Genomic DNA, 15236 nt, shown 5'->3' on the forward strand with positions numbered 1-15236 from the left:
AGGGCTACCTATAGAGAGAAATTGTCTCAAAAACAAACAAACAAACAAACAAACCCAAAAACCTAACATTTTAGAGACTTATTTTATTTTATGTGTATGAATATTTACCCTTTATGTATGTAATGTATACCACATGTGTGCCTGACACCTGTGGAGGTCAGAAGCGAACATCAGATTCTCTGGAACTGGAGTTACAGATGGCTATAATCTACCATATAGATTCTGGGAATTGAACCGGGGTCCTTTGCAAGAGTAGCAAGTGTTCTTATCCACTGAGTCATCTCTCCAGCTTAGTACACTACTTTTTTTTTTATTTACTTATGTTAATGGACACTACGTTGCTACCATTTGTTAAGTTTTGTGTTACTATGACCTGTTCCTGTGCTGTGTGCCCAGTAGCAGGATTGTTGGACCGTATGGAATCCTTTCTTTTCTTTTCTTTTTCTCCTTGAATTACAGTTTATTTATATCACTGCCTAAACATATGATGTACATTATCCTTTAAAATAACACAAACAACATACACCAGATCGTTTAAACTATGGGTTTTCTATTTGTGTCTATTCTAATGTCTGCTTTGCACTGGGGAAGAACATTGAAATCTGAGGATTCTGTGATTCTAAAAAAAAAAAAAAAACCCTCCTGATGCTACTGGTTACTGTGTTCAAGAGTGTGAGAAACACTGACAGACATGTAATATTTAGTATTTAACTGATACCTACAAACAGGACTGTATGCAATAGTGAGATAATGTTATTTTAAAAAAAATCACTTTAAATAATTTTTAAAGTAGTACCAAGAAGATATTCAGATTCCTAGAATTTGTAGGAGCATTTTGTCCATCACAAGTCTTTTCTCCCATGGAGTGTGGTATTGGCAATACTGGACTATCCCTTAAACACCACTTACCTCCCTTTATCCCTTTTTCCTCTCTCCAGAACAACATCCCTTAAACCGTTTTGCCTTGTGTACTGGCTAGTTTTGTGTCAACTTGACACAGCTGGAGTTATCACAGAGAAAGGAGCTTCATTTGAGGAAATGCCTCCATGAGATCCAACTGTAAGGCATTTTCTCAATTAGTGATCAAGGGGGAAAGGCCCCTTGTGGGTGGGACCATCCCTGGGCTGGTAGTCTTGGTTCTATAAGAGAGCAGGCTGAGCAAGCCAGGAGAAGCAAGCCAGTAAAGAACATCCCTCCATGGCCTCTGCATCAGCTCCTGCTTTCTGACCTGTTTGAGTTTCAGTCCTGATTTCCTTTGGTGAGGCAGTACAGAAGTGTAAGTTGAATAAACCCTTTCCTCCCCAACTTGCTTCTTAGTCATGATGTTTGTGCAGGAATAGGAACCCTAACTAAGACACCTTGTAACTGTGTCTGTCCAAGCACTGTAGCTCACTAGGTTGTGTACAACAGAGACCTTTACAAAGAACTGAACCTGACTTGAAAATATAGTGCAGTCTAGTTGCCAGCCGTTCTATTATTAGTGATATCTCTGTATTTGGCAAACCTTTACATTGAAACAAACAAACAAACAAACAAGCAAACAATCTGTGATGCTCAAGGCAGCAGAGGCTAGGTTGCTCTTACACAAGAAATGGGACATAAGAAAGAAAGATAACTGCTTGCGTCTTGTGCTTGTTAGTTCATCATCTGCATCTGCTTAGCATGTTTGGCCTAAGTGAATTGAATTGAGTTTCCAAAGGGAATATCCATTTATGTTTCATAGCCTACACCAGTACATTTCTGTCCCTCAGCACTTAGCCATCACAGTCCAAGTTCAGTGTTCACATTGCAGCTTAAGGGAGAAGACTGAAACAGGCATCACATGCCAGGTGCCGGTGTGTGAGTGAGATGCTGAAAATGCTGCGGACATAGAGTTCTGAGTCATCTTGTCACAGGATTGATTCAATGAGCCTCTTCCTCTCCTGGGACTGCACACTGCTCCTAACCTCGGACAGCTGCTGATGGGAAGTCTGTGTCATCCCTGCCCCTAACACAGAAGAGCATTCTTCGGCTCCGCAATGGATTTGTCTCCGACGAACAATCGGACCACTCTCTTTCCCTATTGATTTCCGGGGGTGGAGGAAATGTTCCCCAAACCACCTATGCATTTCAATTTTTCCTTTGTTCTGGAGGGTTTCATGCATATTTCATTGAAAATGATCCTAAATATTTCCATTTCTTCCCTCATCTCTATCCATATCCCCCTCCCAACCTCATAGTTTTTTTTTTCTGAGTAATTATTTTTATTATTTTCTTTTTTAATTTTTTATTAGATATTTTCTTCATTTACATTTCAAATGCTATCCTGAAAGTCCTCTATACCCTCCCCCCCCTGCTCCCCAAACCACCCACTCCCACTTCTTGGCCCTGTCGTTCCCCTGTACTGGGACTTATAAAGTTTGAAAGACCAAGGGGCCTCTCTTCCCAATGATGGCTGACTAGGCCATCTTCTGCTACATATGCAGCTAGAGACATGAGCCCTGGGGGTACTGGTTAGATCATATTGTTGTTCCACCTATAGGGTTGCAGATCCCTTCAGCTCCTTGAGTACTTTTTCTAGCTCCTCAATTGGGGGCCCTGTGTTCCATCCAATAGATGACTGTGAGCATCTACTTCTGTATTTGCCAGGCACTGGCATAGCCTCACAAGAGACAGCTATATCAGGGTCCTTTCAGCAAAATCTTGCTGGCATGTGCAATAGTGTCTGCGTTTGGTGGCTGATTATGGGATGGATCCCCGAGTCGGGTAGTCTCTGGATGGCCCATCCTTTCATCTTAGCTCCAAACGTTGTCTCTGTAACTCCTTCCATGGGTATTTTGTTCCCTATTCTAAGGAGGAATGAAGTATCCACACTTTGGTCTTCCTTTTTCTTGATTTTCTTGTGTTTTGCAACTTGTATCTTGGGCATTCTAAGTTTCTGGGCTAATATCTACTTATCAGTGAATGCATATCAAGTGACTTCTTTTATGATTGGGTTACCTCACTCAGGATGATGCCCTCCAGGTCCATCCATTTGCCTAGGAATTTCATAAATTCATTCTTTTTAATAGCTGAGTAGTACTCCATTGTATAAAAGTACCACATTTTCTGTATTCATTCCTCTGTTGAGGGACATCTGAGTTCTTTCCAGCTTCTGGCTATTATAAACATGGCTGCTATGAACATAGTGGAGCATGTGTCCTTATTACCATTGCTGGTGGGATTGTGAGCTTGTACAGCCACTCTGGAAATCAGTCTGGCGGTTCCTCAGAGAATTGGACATAGTACTACCAGAAGATCCAGCAATAACTCTCCTGGGCATATACCCAGAAGATGTTCCAAATGGTGTTAAGGACACATAGTTCTTCTTTTATTAAGATTTTTATTATTTATTTATCTTTATTTATATGAGTACACTTTAGCTGTCTTAAGACACACACCAGAAGAGGGCATTGGATTCCATTACAGATGGTTGTGAGCCACCATGTAAGCCAAAGAGGGCTGGAAAGATGGCTTAGCAGTTAAGAGCACTGACTGATCTTCCAGAGGTCCTGAGTTCAATTCCCAGCAACCACATGGTGGAATTTGGACTGGCTATGATTATGGGTTTTTGTTTTTCTGAGTGGGTTGTGAGATAGCAGGTTTCTACATGGATTTTCACGTAGTTGTTCCTGTGGGTAAGCCCTCTCTCCCACCTCCTGTTTTTCCCATATCCATAAACCCTTTCCCATTTAAGCTTTTCTGCCTATAACTATATCTATGACAAACTATTCCTCTCCCCAACCTGTATGTCCCCACCAGAAGACCCCTTTCTAGTTCCCTGGCTTCTACCTACTTAACATACAAAACCGAAGATTGAACCTAGGATCTTCATGAGAGGGAACATGCAGATTTTGTCTCTCTGGTCCTGCCTTGCCTCATTTAGCTTATTTTCTTTTCAGATCTAGCTATTTGTCTGCAAATTTCATGGTTTTATTTTCCCTTACAGCCTAGTGATATGCCATTGAGTGTATGTGGCCCCGATCTCTTAGTCATTCATATGTTGATAGACTTTGAAGTTGACTCCATTTCTTAGCTATTCTGAACAGAGCAGCAGTAAACAAAATATGCATGTCTCTCTGCAGTGGGATATAAGTTCATAGTGAGTGTGCCCAGGAGTGGTACAGTTAGGCGTCTTGGTTAAGGTTTTATTGCTGTGAAGAGGCACCATGACCATGGCAATTCCTATAAATGAAAACATTTCATTGGGGCTGGCTTACAGTTTAGAAGTTTAGCTCATTATCAACATGGTGGGAAACGTGGTGGGAAACGTGGTGTCACACAGTCAGACATGGTGCTGGAGGAGCTAAGAGTTCACAAACAGCAGGAAGAGACAGTAAGCCACTAGGTCTGACTTGAGCTTCCCACCCTTCAGTAACACACTTCCTCTAACAAGGTCACACCTACTCCAACAAGACCATACCTCCTTGTAGTGCCACTTCCCATGGGCCTATAGGGACCATATTTATACACACACACACTGGGTCACATGGCCGCTCTATGTTTAGTTTTTTGAGAAACTGCCAGGTTGATTTCCAAAGTTACTAGGCTAGTGTACACTCCCACCAACAGTAAATAGATTTCCTTTATACTTATTGTTGCCATTTGTAATCCTGATGATGGCCACTCCTCCTGGGGTGAGATAGAATTTTAAAGTAGTTTTAATTTAAATCCCCAATGACTAAGGACGTTGAGAACATCTCTTAATAATTTTTAAAATTATAATATAATCATACAATTTCTCCCATTCCTTTCTTCCCTCCAACTTTTAGTTTCATCTGTTATACAGGAACTTTTTGGGTTTGGGAGACCTCATCTGTTGATTGCTGGTCTGATTTCCCGTGCTACCAGAGCCTTGTTCAGGAAGTCCCTACCTAGGTGGGTCTGTGAGTTAAAGTCTATACCCTACTTTTCCCCCTAACACCTTCAGAGTGCCAAGTCCTAAGCTGAGGTCCTTGGTTCATTTACCACTGACTTTTGTGCAGCATGACCAAGAGGATTCTAGTTTCATTTTTACGAATTTAGAAATCCAGTTGTCCAGGTGCCATTCATTTACTGACTGTGCTGTCTTGTCTCTAAAGCATATTTAGACATCATTGTCAAAACTCAGAAAACTGTAGTTTTGTTGACTCGTTTCTGGGTTCTCAAGTCTATCCTGTTGATGTGTTGATCTGCCTTTGTGCTGTTACTGCTTTGCCTTGATTACTGGGTCTCTGTAGCCTAATTTGAAGTCAGGTATGGCCATGCCTTCGGTAGAATTCTTTTTCTTCAGGATTGCTTTGGCTATTCTTAGTCTTTTGTGTCTCTGCAGAATTTTTTCCCAGGTCTGTAAAGAATGCTGTTGGAATTTTGAGTGAGATTGCTTTGAATCTATAGATTGCTTTTGGTAGGATGGGCATTTTTACAGTATTAATTCTCCCAAACGATGAGCATGTGTTGTCTTTTCATCTACTAGTGTCTTCTTTCTTTCTTCAGTGTCATAAACTTTTCATTGGAGAGGCCTTTTATTCTTCTATAAGCCTTATTCCCAGGTGTGTGTGTGTGTGTGTGTGTGTGTGTGTGCCCGCGCATGATTTTGTGTCCTATACCTTTGCTGAAAGGGCTTTACCAAATCTAAAAGGATTTGATGGAATCTGTAGGGTCTCTTGTATATAGAATAATATATTCTGAAAATGGAGACATTTTAACTTCTATTTATATCTTTTTTTTATTTCTATTCTCTTATTGCTCTAGCTAAGACTTTAAGCACAATATTGAATAGAAGTCAGTAGAGTGGACAGTCTTGTTCCTGGTATTACTGGGAATTCTTTGAGTTTTTCTCTACTTAGAGTGATATTGGCTATAGGTTTGTCACAGACAGCCTTTATTATATTGAATCATGGTTTCTTCATCTTTAGCCTCTTTATGATGTTAATCATGGAGAAATGTTTATTTAGCCTTTGTCAAAGGGCTTGTGTGTATTAAGATGACAATGTGATTTCTGTCATTTATCCCAATAATGTTATGAATTACCTTTATTGATTTATACTTGTTGAACCATTCCTGCACTGCTGGAATAAAGCCCATTTAGTCATAATAAATGATATTTTAATGTGGTGTTGAATTCAATTTGTGAGCATTTTATTGAGCATTTAACTGTGTTCATCAGGTAGGCTGGTTTGTACTTTTAGTGTTTTTTGTGATGTTTTCACCTGGTTTTTGTATACAAGCAATACTCAGTCCGTACAATGAATTTGGAAGCTTTCCTTGGTTTTCTATTTTATGGGGTGTATTAGTCACATTTTTATTGCTGTAATGTAAAGAAAAGACAATTTATAGATCGTGTATTTAGGCTTACAATTCCTGAATGATTTGGAGGCATGGCACGTTTGGGAAGCATGGAAGCCAGCTTGTAGGCATAGCAGCTGGAGCAGGAATCTGGGAACTCACATCTTGAACCACAAACAGGAAAAAGTGAAGTGAACTAGAGATGGTTTGCGTCTTTAAATTCTCAAAACAACACACTTTACATTCTGTCCAACAGCACACTTGCTCCAACAACACCACATATCTTTCTTTCTTTTTTATTTTTTACTTTCCTCTTTTTGTTTTGGTTTGGTTTGGTTTTTTATTCTTTTTTTCTATGAAATATTTTCTTTATTTACATTTCAAATGTTATCCTCTTTCCTGGTTCCCCTCCCCCCAAATCCCCTATCCAATCCCCCTTCCCCCTACTTCTATGAGAACCTCAAATAGCTTACGTTTCCCCCAAAGTGCCGTCAACTTGGGACCTGTAGTGGAAACTTAGGGATTCTTTGGAAAGTGGGTTGCATTGTGTTTTTCTCAGGCAAACATGTGAAGGAATGTCTCACCAAAGCAGACACAGGAGAGAGGATGTTCTGCTAAAGCAAGCACATGAAAGAACATGTGATGAGAGATTCTTTGCTAATGACACTCGTGTATTGGTCTGCCTTACATTGCATAGTTGAGCTGTATTTGTCAGGATTCCATAGAGAGAAAACCACCAAAACACTTCTGGTGGCATGCTGTAGTTTCTTGCCACTTCCAAGGACTCAAGATGATGGGCGGAGTGATGTCAGCTGAGACTGATGCATGGTCTGAGGCAAGGCACATGGAGGACACATGATGTTTGGAGAGAGTCTACAAGGACACAGTGGACAGAGAGGAGGCTGAGTTCGGCTTGCTTAGAGAGCTCACTGGGCCATGCTTGCTGATCTAGAATCTTCTGATCTTCACTGAGAGAGGCAAAGCTGAGAGCTTTCCCTGACATTCCTCAAGATCCTTCCTGCTGACTTGTGCTGAGGCTGAGATCTGGCTATTTCTGCTAGGTAGTGACACCACTGCTGACTCATGTTTGCTATGAGTTAGCTCTACTGAACTAGAATTCAATGAAGTGTATCAAGCTGTCACTGCTAACCTGTGAACTGAGCTGCCAATTTCCAGACAACACAGACAGGAGTTGCTCCAAAGAACCTTTCTAAACAGGTCCATTCCAGCCCTGCCCATCTGCCCCTCCTCCACCTTCCCACAATCCTTTTTAACTATCTCTGGTGGGTTAAAAGGGAGGTTAAAGCATCTAACGACCATCATTAAAAAATAGATGTTTAAAAAAATTAAAGTTACAGGGACCAAGTATTCTAATGCCTGAATACTCATTCAAACAAACACATGGAGTAATTTCAGTAGCGTTTGTGGTTGTTTGAAGTCCTGGTAAGAGTTTTGTAGTGAATCTGTTTAGTCCAGATTATTTCTAAGTTAAGAGGCTTTTATTATTGCTTCAGTCTTATGCTGATTATAGATCTGTTTAGAGACTTTATTTCATCCTGATTTAATTTTAATATGTCATATGCATGTAGAAATTCATCCATTTCTTTTAAGTTTCCCAATTTGTTCAGGTACAGTTTTTAAGTTATGCCACCATGAATTTCTGGGTTTTGTTGGTTGGTGTGTGTTGTAGTGTTTCTATTTTAAGCTCTTACTTTATTAATTCGGGTTTTCTCTCTCCCACTATTGGTGTATTTGGCCAGGGGGGGGGTGTCAATTTTCTTCTTCTTTGTTAAGCACCAGCTCTTTGTTTCATCAATTCCTTGTAATTTTTTGTTTTTCTTTCATTAATTTTGAAACAGAATCATTTTGATTACTTCTCCTTGTCTGTTGTCTTGTGTTTTGCTTGTCATTGTCCTGTTACCATTGTTGTTCCTGGGGACTCTTCAGTTCTTTATCCTTCTCTTAGACTGAAGCAGATTCCACCCATCATCTTCTGTACAGCTGAGTCAGTGATCATAAATTCCTTTAGCCAATTTTCCCCATGGCCACTATTATTTTTCCTGCAGTTTTAAAAGATAGTTTTCTGAGAACGGCAGTTGTGTCTGGGTTGGCAGTTGTGTTCTTTCAGATCTTAGAATTCATCTTTGCAGGCTCTTCTGGCTTCCAGTGTTTCCAATGTTTCTTTCAGTAGAATAACCAGACATGATTCTGGTAGGCCTACCTTCAAATGTACCTGGACCTTTCTCTTTTGTGGCTTTAATATTCTCCTCTTTAGTCTGTGTTTTTAGTATTTTAAATGTACTATGTCATAGGGAGTTTGTTTTCTAGTCCTACTTAGTATTTTCTAGTCTGCTTGTACCTGGCTAGACAATTCTTTCTCTAGGTTTGGAAACGTTTTCATCTTTGATTTTATTGAAAATATTTCCTTACCTTTGTTGTGGTATCTTCTTCTTCTATGCCCATAATTTGAAGATTTTTTATTTTTATAGTCTCTCAGCATTTTCCTATGTTTTCTCTCTGTGTGTCTCTCTCTTTCTGTATATATCTATCTTTCATATGTATGTATATATGAAAGATAAACATATGCTAATATAGACTGATGTCTCTATTGTATGATCGAATCCCTCTACTTTGTCCTCCAGCCTGAATACTCTATCTTTCAATGCTCTATTCTGTTGTTGAAGCTATTCACTGATCTTTTCTTTCGGCTCATTGAGCTTTTTATGCCCAGAATCATTTCAGTTTTGATTTTCTTCAGCAATTCTACTTGTTTACTGAATTACTTTCCATATGGCACACTGACCCCCTTATGTCATTCAGCCTTGGTTTTGCTCTCTTGGAGTGCATCATGTCTTCCTTAAGTTTCTTGAACATGGTTTTAATTATTCTTTTAAATTCTTTGGGAATTCTTCTAAATCACTCTCATAGGAGCTATTACTATGGACTTAGAAATCTTTGAGGAAGACATACTATCTTGGTTTTCATGTTGTTTTTGTTTCTTTGCAGGGACAGGAACATCTGGAGTTAGTTTGATGGTTGAAGTTTCTTACTTTCAAATATTTTACTTTGACTTTTAAATTCAAGACACATTTTCCAGTGGTGGCATCTGTGATATTCAGGAGAGAACCAAATGATTGTAGAATTGTAGTATCTTTTGCCTCTATAGTACTGGTATTTATGGTCAGGGGCTCCATCTCAAGACTTCCTCTGAGGGTCAAGTCTTGTCTTGTGTCAGCTCAAGCCTCCTTCCTGTGTCTGCAGCTTTTTCTAGTTGTTGAACTCAGCATGTACCTGTGGGCCTTACCGAGAGTAAGATCCCATCCCCACGCTGAGCTCAAAGATTCAGCTGGAGCAGTTGCAGCCTGTGGAACTTCCTCCAGGTCAAATACAGCTCCACCTTTGCCCCCTTGCCCGGGTTCCACTGATGCTGTAGATGTGGAACTTCCCTTGTGCCTCTGGTCTAACCCAGGGTCATGTATGGTCTCCACCTCAGGTCTCCATCTTCTACCGAAACCTTTGTTTTCATACAGACTCTCATTATATAACCTTCAGTGCCTTAGAATGTGACGTGTCAAAAATGCTAGCCTTGACTTTGCAGTGATCAAGCTGCCTCTGCCTCCTGAGTGCTGGGGTTACAGGCATCTATGGCTGTATTTTAAATTTTGGTTCTATTTTAAATTGTTTTGAGTAACCCCCATTCTGTTTTCCATAGTATACTCATTTATACTTCCACAGAGAGTTTACAAATGATTCACCATTTTGACTGCTGGTAGAAATTTACATGGTGCAGCCACTGTGGAAATCATCCTGGAAGTCTACCAAAAGATTAAACAAGTCTCCCATAGACAGCAGGAATTGCATTCCTAAGTAAACAGTGGAGAAAAATAAAAACATATATCCATTTAAAAATTAAACACAAAAATATATATGGGAGTATTTGTAACACCACTCATAATGGAAGGAGGGGTGATTTGAAAGTCCATTGACTAGACTATTATTTGACAATATAAAGGAGTGAAGTCCTGGTATGTATGACAACATGAATAACCCAGAAAGCATTACATTAAGAGAAGGATGCTAAACAAAGAAGACCACTTATGAGTAGTGTGCTGTCTATTTCCACTCATATGAAAGGCCCAGAATGTTCAACTGCTTAAAGAGACAGAAACTGATGAGTGGTCACCACGGCATGGACTGGGAGAAAGGAAGGAACAAAAGTGACTGTAGATGCTGTGGGGTTTCATTCTAGATCAAGAAAATGTAAAATTGGTGGTGGCGGTGGCTGCATAAGTATGAGTGTGCTTTCAGGACTGATCTGTGAGTCTTCACATGGCCATGTTTATGTGCACATAAATTTCATGTCAACCAAGCTGTTAGTTTTTGACGAGTGACTGGAACAGTTCTAGCAACCACTCTCAAAGGCTGACTTCTTACATAAAATTTCAGTTCTGTGTCTTTCATTCTTTTAACTGTCATGCCTCATTTTCAGGTTATCCCCAGATAAGCACTTTTATGACACTCATGGCCATTTGTATAAGAGTCAAGCATTTGCTTTAAATTCTTTTGTTGTGCTTGATGAAATTTAGAGCACCCATTACAACTAAATTTCAAGAAAGAACTAAAACTGCTTCTTAGATCTGTGTAGAGCATTGCGTTTTAATACCTTTTATTCTTACCATTACATATTTTGTAGAAAGTGGAGGAATATTGACCTGGATATCAAGAGACTTACTTTCAAGTCAGGTGTAGCATTCAGATGACATATGCAATAGGATTGTCAGTTCAAGGGCAGTTTTGAGCTATATAGCAAGATCCTATCTGAGAGAAAGAGGTGGGTAGAAAAAGGAAGGGGAGGAGAGGGGAGGGAAGGGGAGGGGAGGGGAGGGGACAGGAGAAGAGAAAAGAAGAGAAGAGAAGAGAAGAGAAGAGAAGAGAAGAGAAGAGAAGAGAAGAGAAGAGAAGAGAAGAGAAGAGAAGAGAAGAGAAGAGAAGAGAACTTTCTAAGCCAAGTTAGGTCAGAGAGAATAGCAAACACTCTTAGTTTTGTGCACATTGGCCAAAAGTGGGGCCTTTTTGATAATTTGTAGTTGTAACTCAAGTTATGATGAAATATGAAGGAAAAATGTAAAATCAAGTACCCTTATATTGATTGCTACATTGAACATAAGTGGCTGTAATCAAAGTGAGGGTGGCTCCCTCACTAGCCAGACTAGACCTGACTCTTTCCTGGAACTCCTTCTTCTAGAGGCAAGAAGCCAGCCCACACCAACCCAGAAGGTAAGAGACAGTGCCTTATGAGGAGAGCTCCCTCCAAAGTACAGGAGACCTTTCAGATCCACATGTACCTTAGCAACAGATCCTGTGTTTTCTCATTTAAACTTGGATGGGCAGAGGTGAGGATCTTTTAAAACATCGCCCTTAACTGGTACTATATGATCGAGTAATCCAAAACCAGCATCCTTTTGTGCAAAGGCATTATCCAGCCCTTTCAGCCATTTCTATTAACTTCCTTTTGACTCCAAATGCTTCTCTCTAGTGTCTGTGCTCTGAAAGAGTGCAGGAGATACAGTGATAAAAATGTGTTTTCTCTCCAAACATCTGCTAAAACTCAGACAAAATCTTAGTAAATATGACATTTTTACACAAAGAGATAAAGAATAACCAGGATATGAAAATATCTGTAGTAAGAGCTTTCTTCCAAAATGGTATGTATTGTCCCTGCTAATACAGGGTCGTGATTTTTCTGAGTAAGACTTCTTACTCATATTTGACTTACTGTTGCATGTAGCTTTTGCTACCCTCCTTAATCCGGGGAACTGAACCCACTATCATCCCCCACCCAGAAAATATTGGATCCATGGATAAAAAATACAGACACACACAGTTGTCTTTTTGGCACAATTGCTGGACTCTACTTATCTCCCGCCTGGAGAAGCATGCCCTTATCAATACTCTGAGCCCTGCATCTCTCAACCTGCCCTCAACTATAGTCACTCAGTTACATCTAGTCCCAGCTAAACACTTTCAACTGCCCACCTGTAAAAGTAATCTGTGGCCACTCTACCCGAGATCTCACATGACTGCTTAACATTTTTCTCTTTGAAACATCGAGAACTCTCCCCTCCTTCTCTCCTGCCTCTGACCACTTTCCTGCCGGGACCCAGAAGTTCTGCTTATGCCTTTCATCCAGCAATTGGTCCATGGCTTTACTGATAGATGAAGAGCTAATCGAGAAATAGGACCTTAGCATCAGAACCCCTCCTACAACTTAGGTTCTCCTCAGGTGAGGGGTTAGTTTTGACATTACATTTCTCTTGAGAATTAGGCTTTGTAGAAATTTCATTTAACATTCCCTACCCTACTTAACTTTCTTAAATTTTCCTATATTTGACTTTTTCAAAGCATTCATTTCTGTTGTGAGCTTGTTGTTGTTGTTGTCTGTTTATATTTTTATTGCATCTTAGGATAAGATTTACTGAGACAAGATCTCAGGAATCTCTGTTCATACATCCAAACCATACTCTGGCAAGTGCTGGAAAACTAAAATGTCCAGAGTGCTTCTTGAATGCCAGGCATTTTGCATGTGTTATATCATTCTGTGCACAGCTTTATGTCATCTTATCTATGTAATGTCCCTATGAGGGAAATTGAGGCTAATTTTCATGCCCAAGATAACAGTGTAAATAGATAATGGAGCTGAGTTTCAACACAGGGATGTCTGGTCACCTTTCTGTGACTGCTGCTGCCATTGAACTATCTATCCTCCAGGATGCTGAAAGTCTGCATGCTTCCTGAAGCTGTAAAAACTTGGGAGTCCATGGTCCTCTCCACCCTAGCTCTACTCACAGCTTCTGTCTTCTTTTATTACAAGAGAGCCTAGGAAAGTAGTTGGCAGAGCTTTTAGTACCCAGCTCCCAGGAAGTAGCATCATAGCATTGGCCCACACTTGACTTTATAATCCTCTCTTTGTGTAAACTGTGTAGCAACTCAGTGTTCCAGCGATTAGTGGCTTGGAGTTCTCTTCTGATTTCAGGAGAAAAGGGATATTTATTGCAACAGCACAGGGTGACTCACATTAATACTGGAAACCTATAGGAACCAGTTTCAGAAACAGCAGGCTCCAAGAACTGGAAAGTGATGGCTGATTGAGTTTGCAAAGTGTTCCTGCTCCAAGGAGGTTGTTATAACCCAGCTTTTCATCTTCAGATTCCAAATAATTCAAAGGTCCTTGTGTCATGGTTACTTCATAACTGTAATGTTGCTACTTTTATATGTTGTAATGTAGATATCTGACATGCAACTCCTGTGGGGATCATGAGCCCCAGTTTGAGAAACCACTAGTCTAGGATAATAATTCTATGGTGTAGGGTCATTGTCTTAGTCAGGGTTTCTATTCCTGCACAAACATCATGACCAAGAAGCAAATTGGGGAGGAAAGGGTTTATTCAGCTTACTCTTCCACATTGCTGTTCATCACCAAAGGAAGTCAGGACTGGAAACTCAAGCAGGTCAGGAAGCAGGAGCTGATGCAGAGGCCATGGAGGGATGTTCCTTACTGGCTTGCTTCCCCTGGTTTGCTGAGCCTGTTCTCTTATAGAACCCAAGACTACCAGTCCAGGGATGGTACCACCCACAAGGGGCCCTCCCACTTTGATCACTAATTGGGAAAATGCCTTACAGCTGGTCTCATGAAGGCATTTTCTCAACTGAAGCTCATTTCTCTGTGGTAACTCCAGCCTGTGTCAAGTTGACACAAAACCAGCCAGTACAGTCATCTTCCCCCAATAGTTGGTTGCTTGGAGCTTGGTTGAGTCATCTTAGACATAATATCTAGGAACCCCCTTTCCCTTCTAAACCCCAGACCAGTCATTACAGTTTAGATGTGAAATGCTCCCACTAGCTCGTATGTTTGAATGCTTGCTAACCAACTGGTGGTGCTGTGGAACTCTGGGGTCTCAGGGATAGACAATGGCAGGTTTGATCCACTATAAGTTGGCCGTGAGGCTTATATCCAATCCTGATCCAGGTCTCATTCTTAGCTGCTTCTCTGCTATGGGGATATGAGAAGCCTCAACTATCCAGTAGGGAAATAAACAGGGTGATAAAGGACTTAATCCCTTCTATTAGCCCAAATAAACCTCTCCTCCTCCAAGGTGCCTTTGTCAGGTAATTTGTCATGGCAGCTGAGAAAACAAAAAACAACCAAGTTTCTGCTTATATTTTGAGCCAGAGAGTTGATAAAACTTGGAACTTTGGAGAGGATCCCTTAAGAGTTCAAGTTTCATTTGAATGGGATCAGAGTTTCAATGAACTTTGAAGTCTTGAATTTGATGACGATTTCTAGACATCTTCTATGTTCCCTACTGAGAATGATCTACTACAGTCATGCTTTTGGTGGTGGTGTTTGGAATCAATGGGTTTATTACATATATAGTAAACAGAAGCAAAAGAATAAAACAGTTAGCAGCAGAATTGGGCTGCCTTGGTAATGATGTGGTCGGCCATTGCTTTTGATTGACAGAGTGTCCTGGGCAGAAAGTCTTTTCCTGGGTGAGACTTTCAATTAGTCACAGGTAGCATGGGTGGTTTTCTGTCATGGCATAAACTCTCACCAAGCTTTTGTTTGGAGATGTTGCCTTGGAATGATTTGCCTATTTAAGTACACTGTGTTTTAACTCAAAGGATTTGGTCTCCTTTTGTTTTTAAGCCACAGAATGTGGGAAGCCGCCCCATCATTTCACAATCGCCATCACAAGATGGCGCCGGCTTCCGCTGTGCTTAACTGGTAAACAAGTAATATGCGTATGTGCAAGAGTGTGTTCACGCCAAGTCACTGCCTATACCGGGGCGTGTAAATGAGGTCATGGGTGAGCAGCTAATCAGGTGTGGACACGCAGCACTGAGGTGTATGTAAGCAGCCCCTTTTTGGGGCTCGGGGTCTTCCTCTCCAA

The sequence above is a fragment of the Mus caroli genome, unplaced genomic scaffold, assembly GCF_978045245.1.
Source record: "Mus caroli unplaced genomic scaffold, Mus_caroli_1 scaffold_20, whole genome shotgun sequence".
NCBI classification, from domain to species: domain Eukaryota; kingdom Metazoa; phylum Chordata; class Mammalia; order Rodentia; family Muridae; genus Mus; species Mus caroli.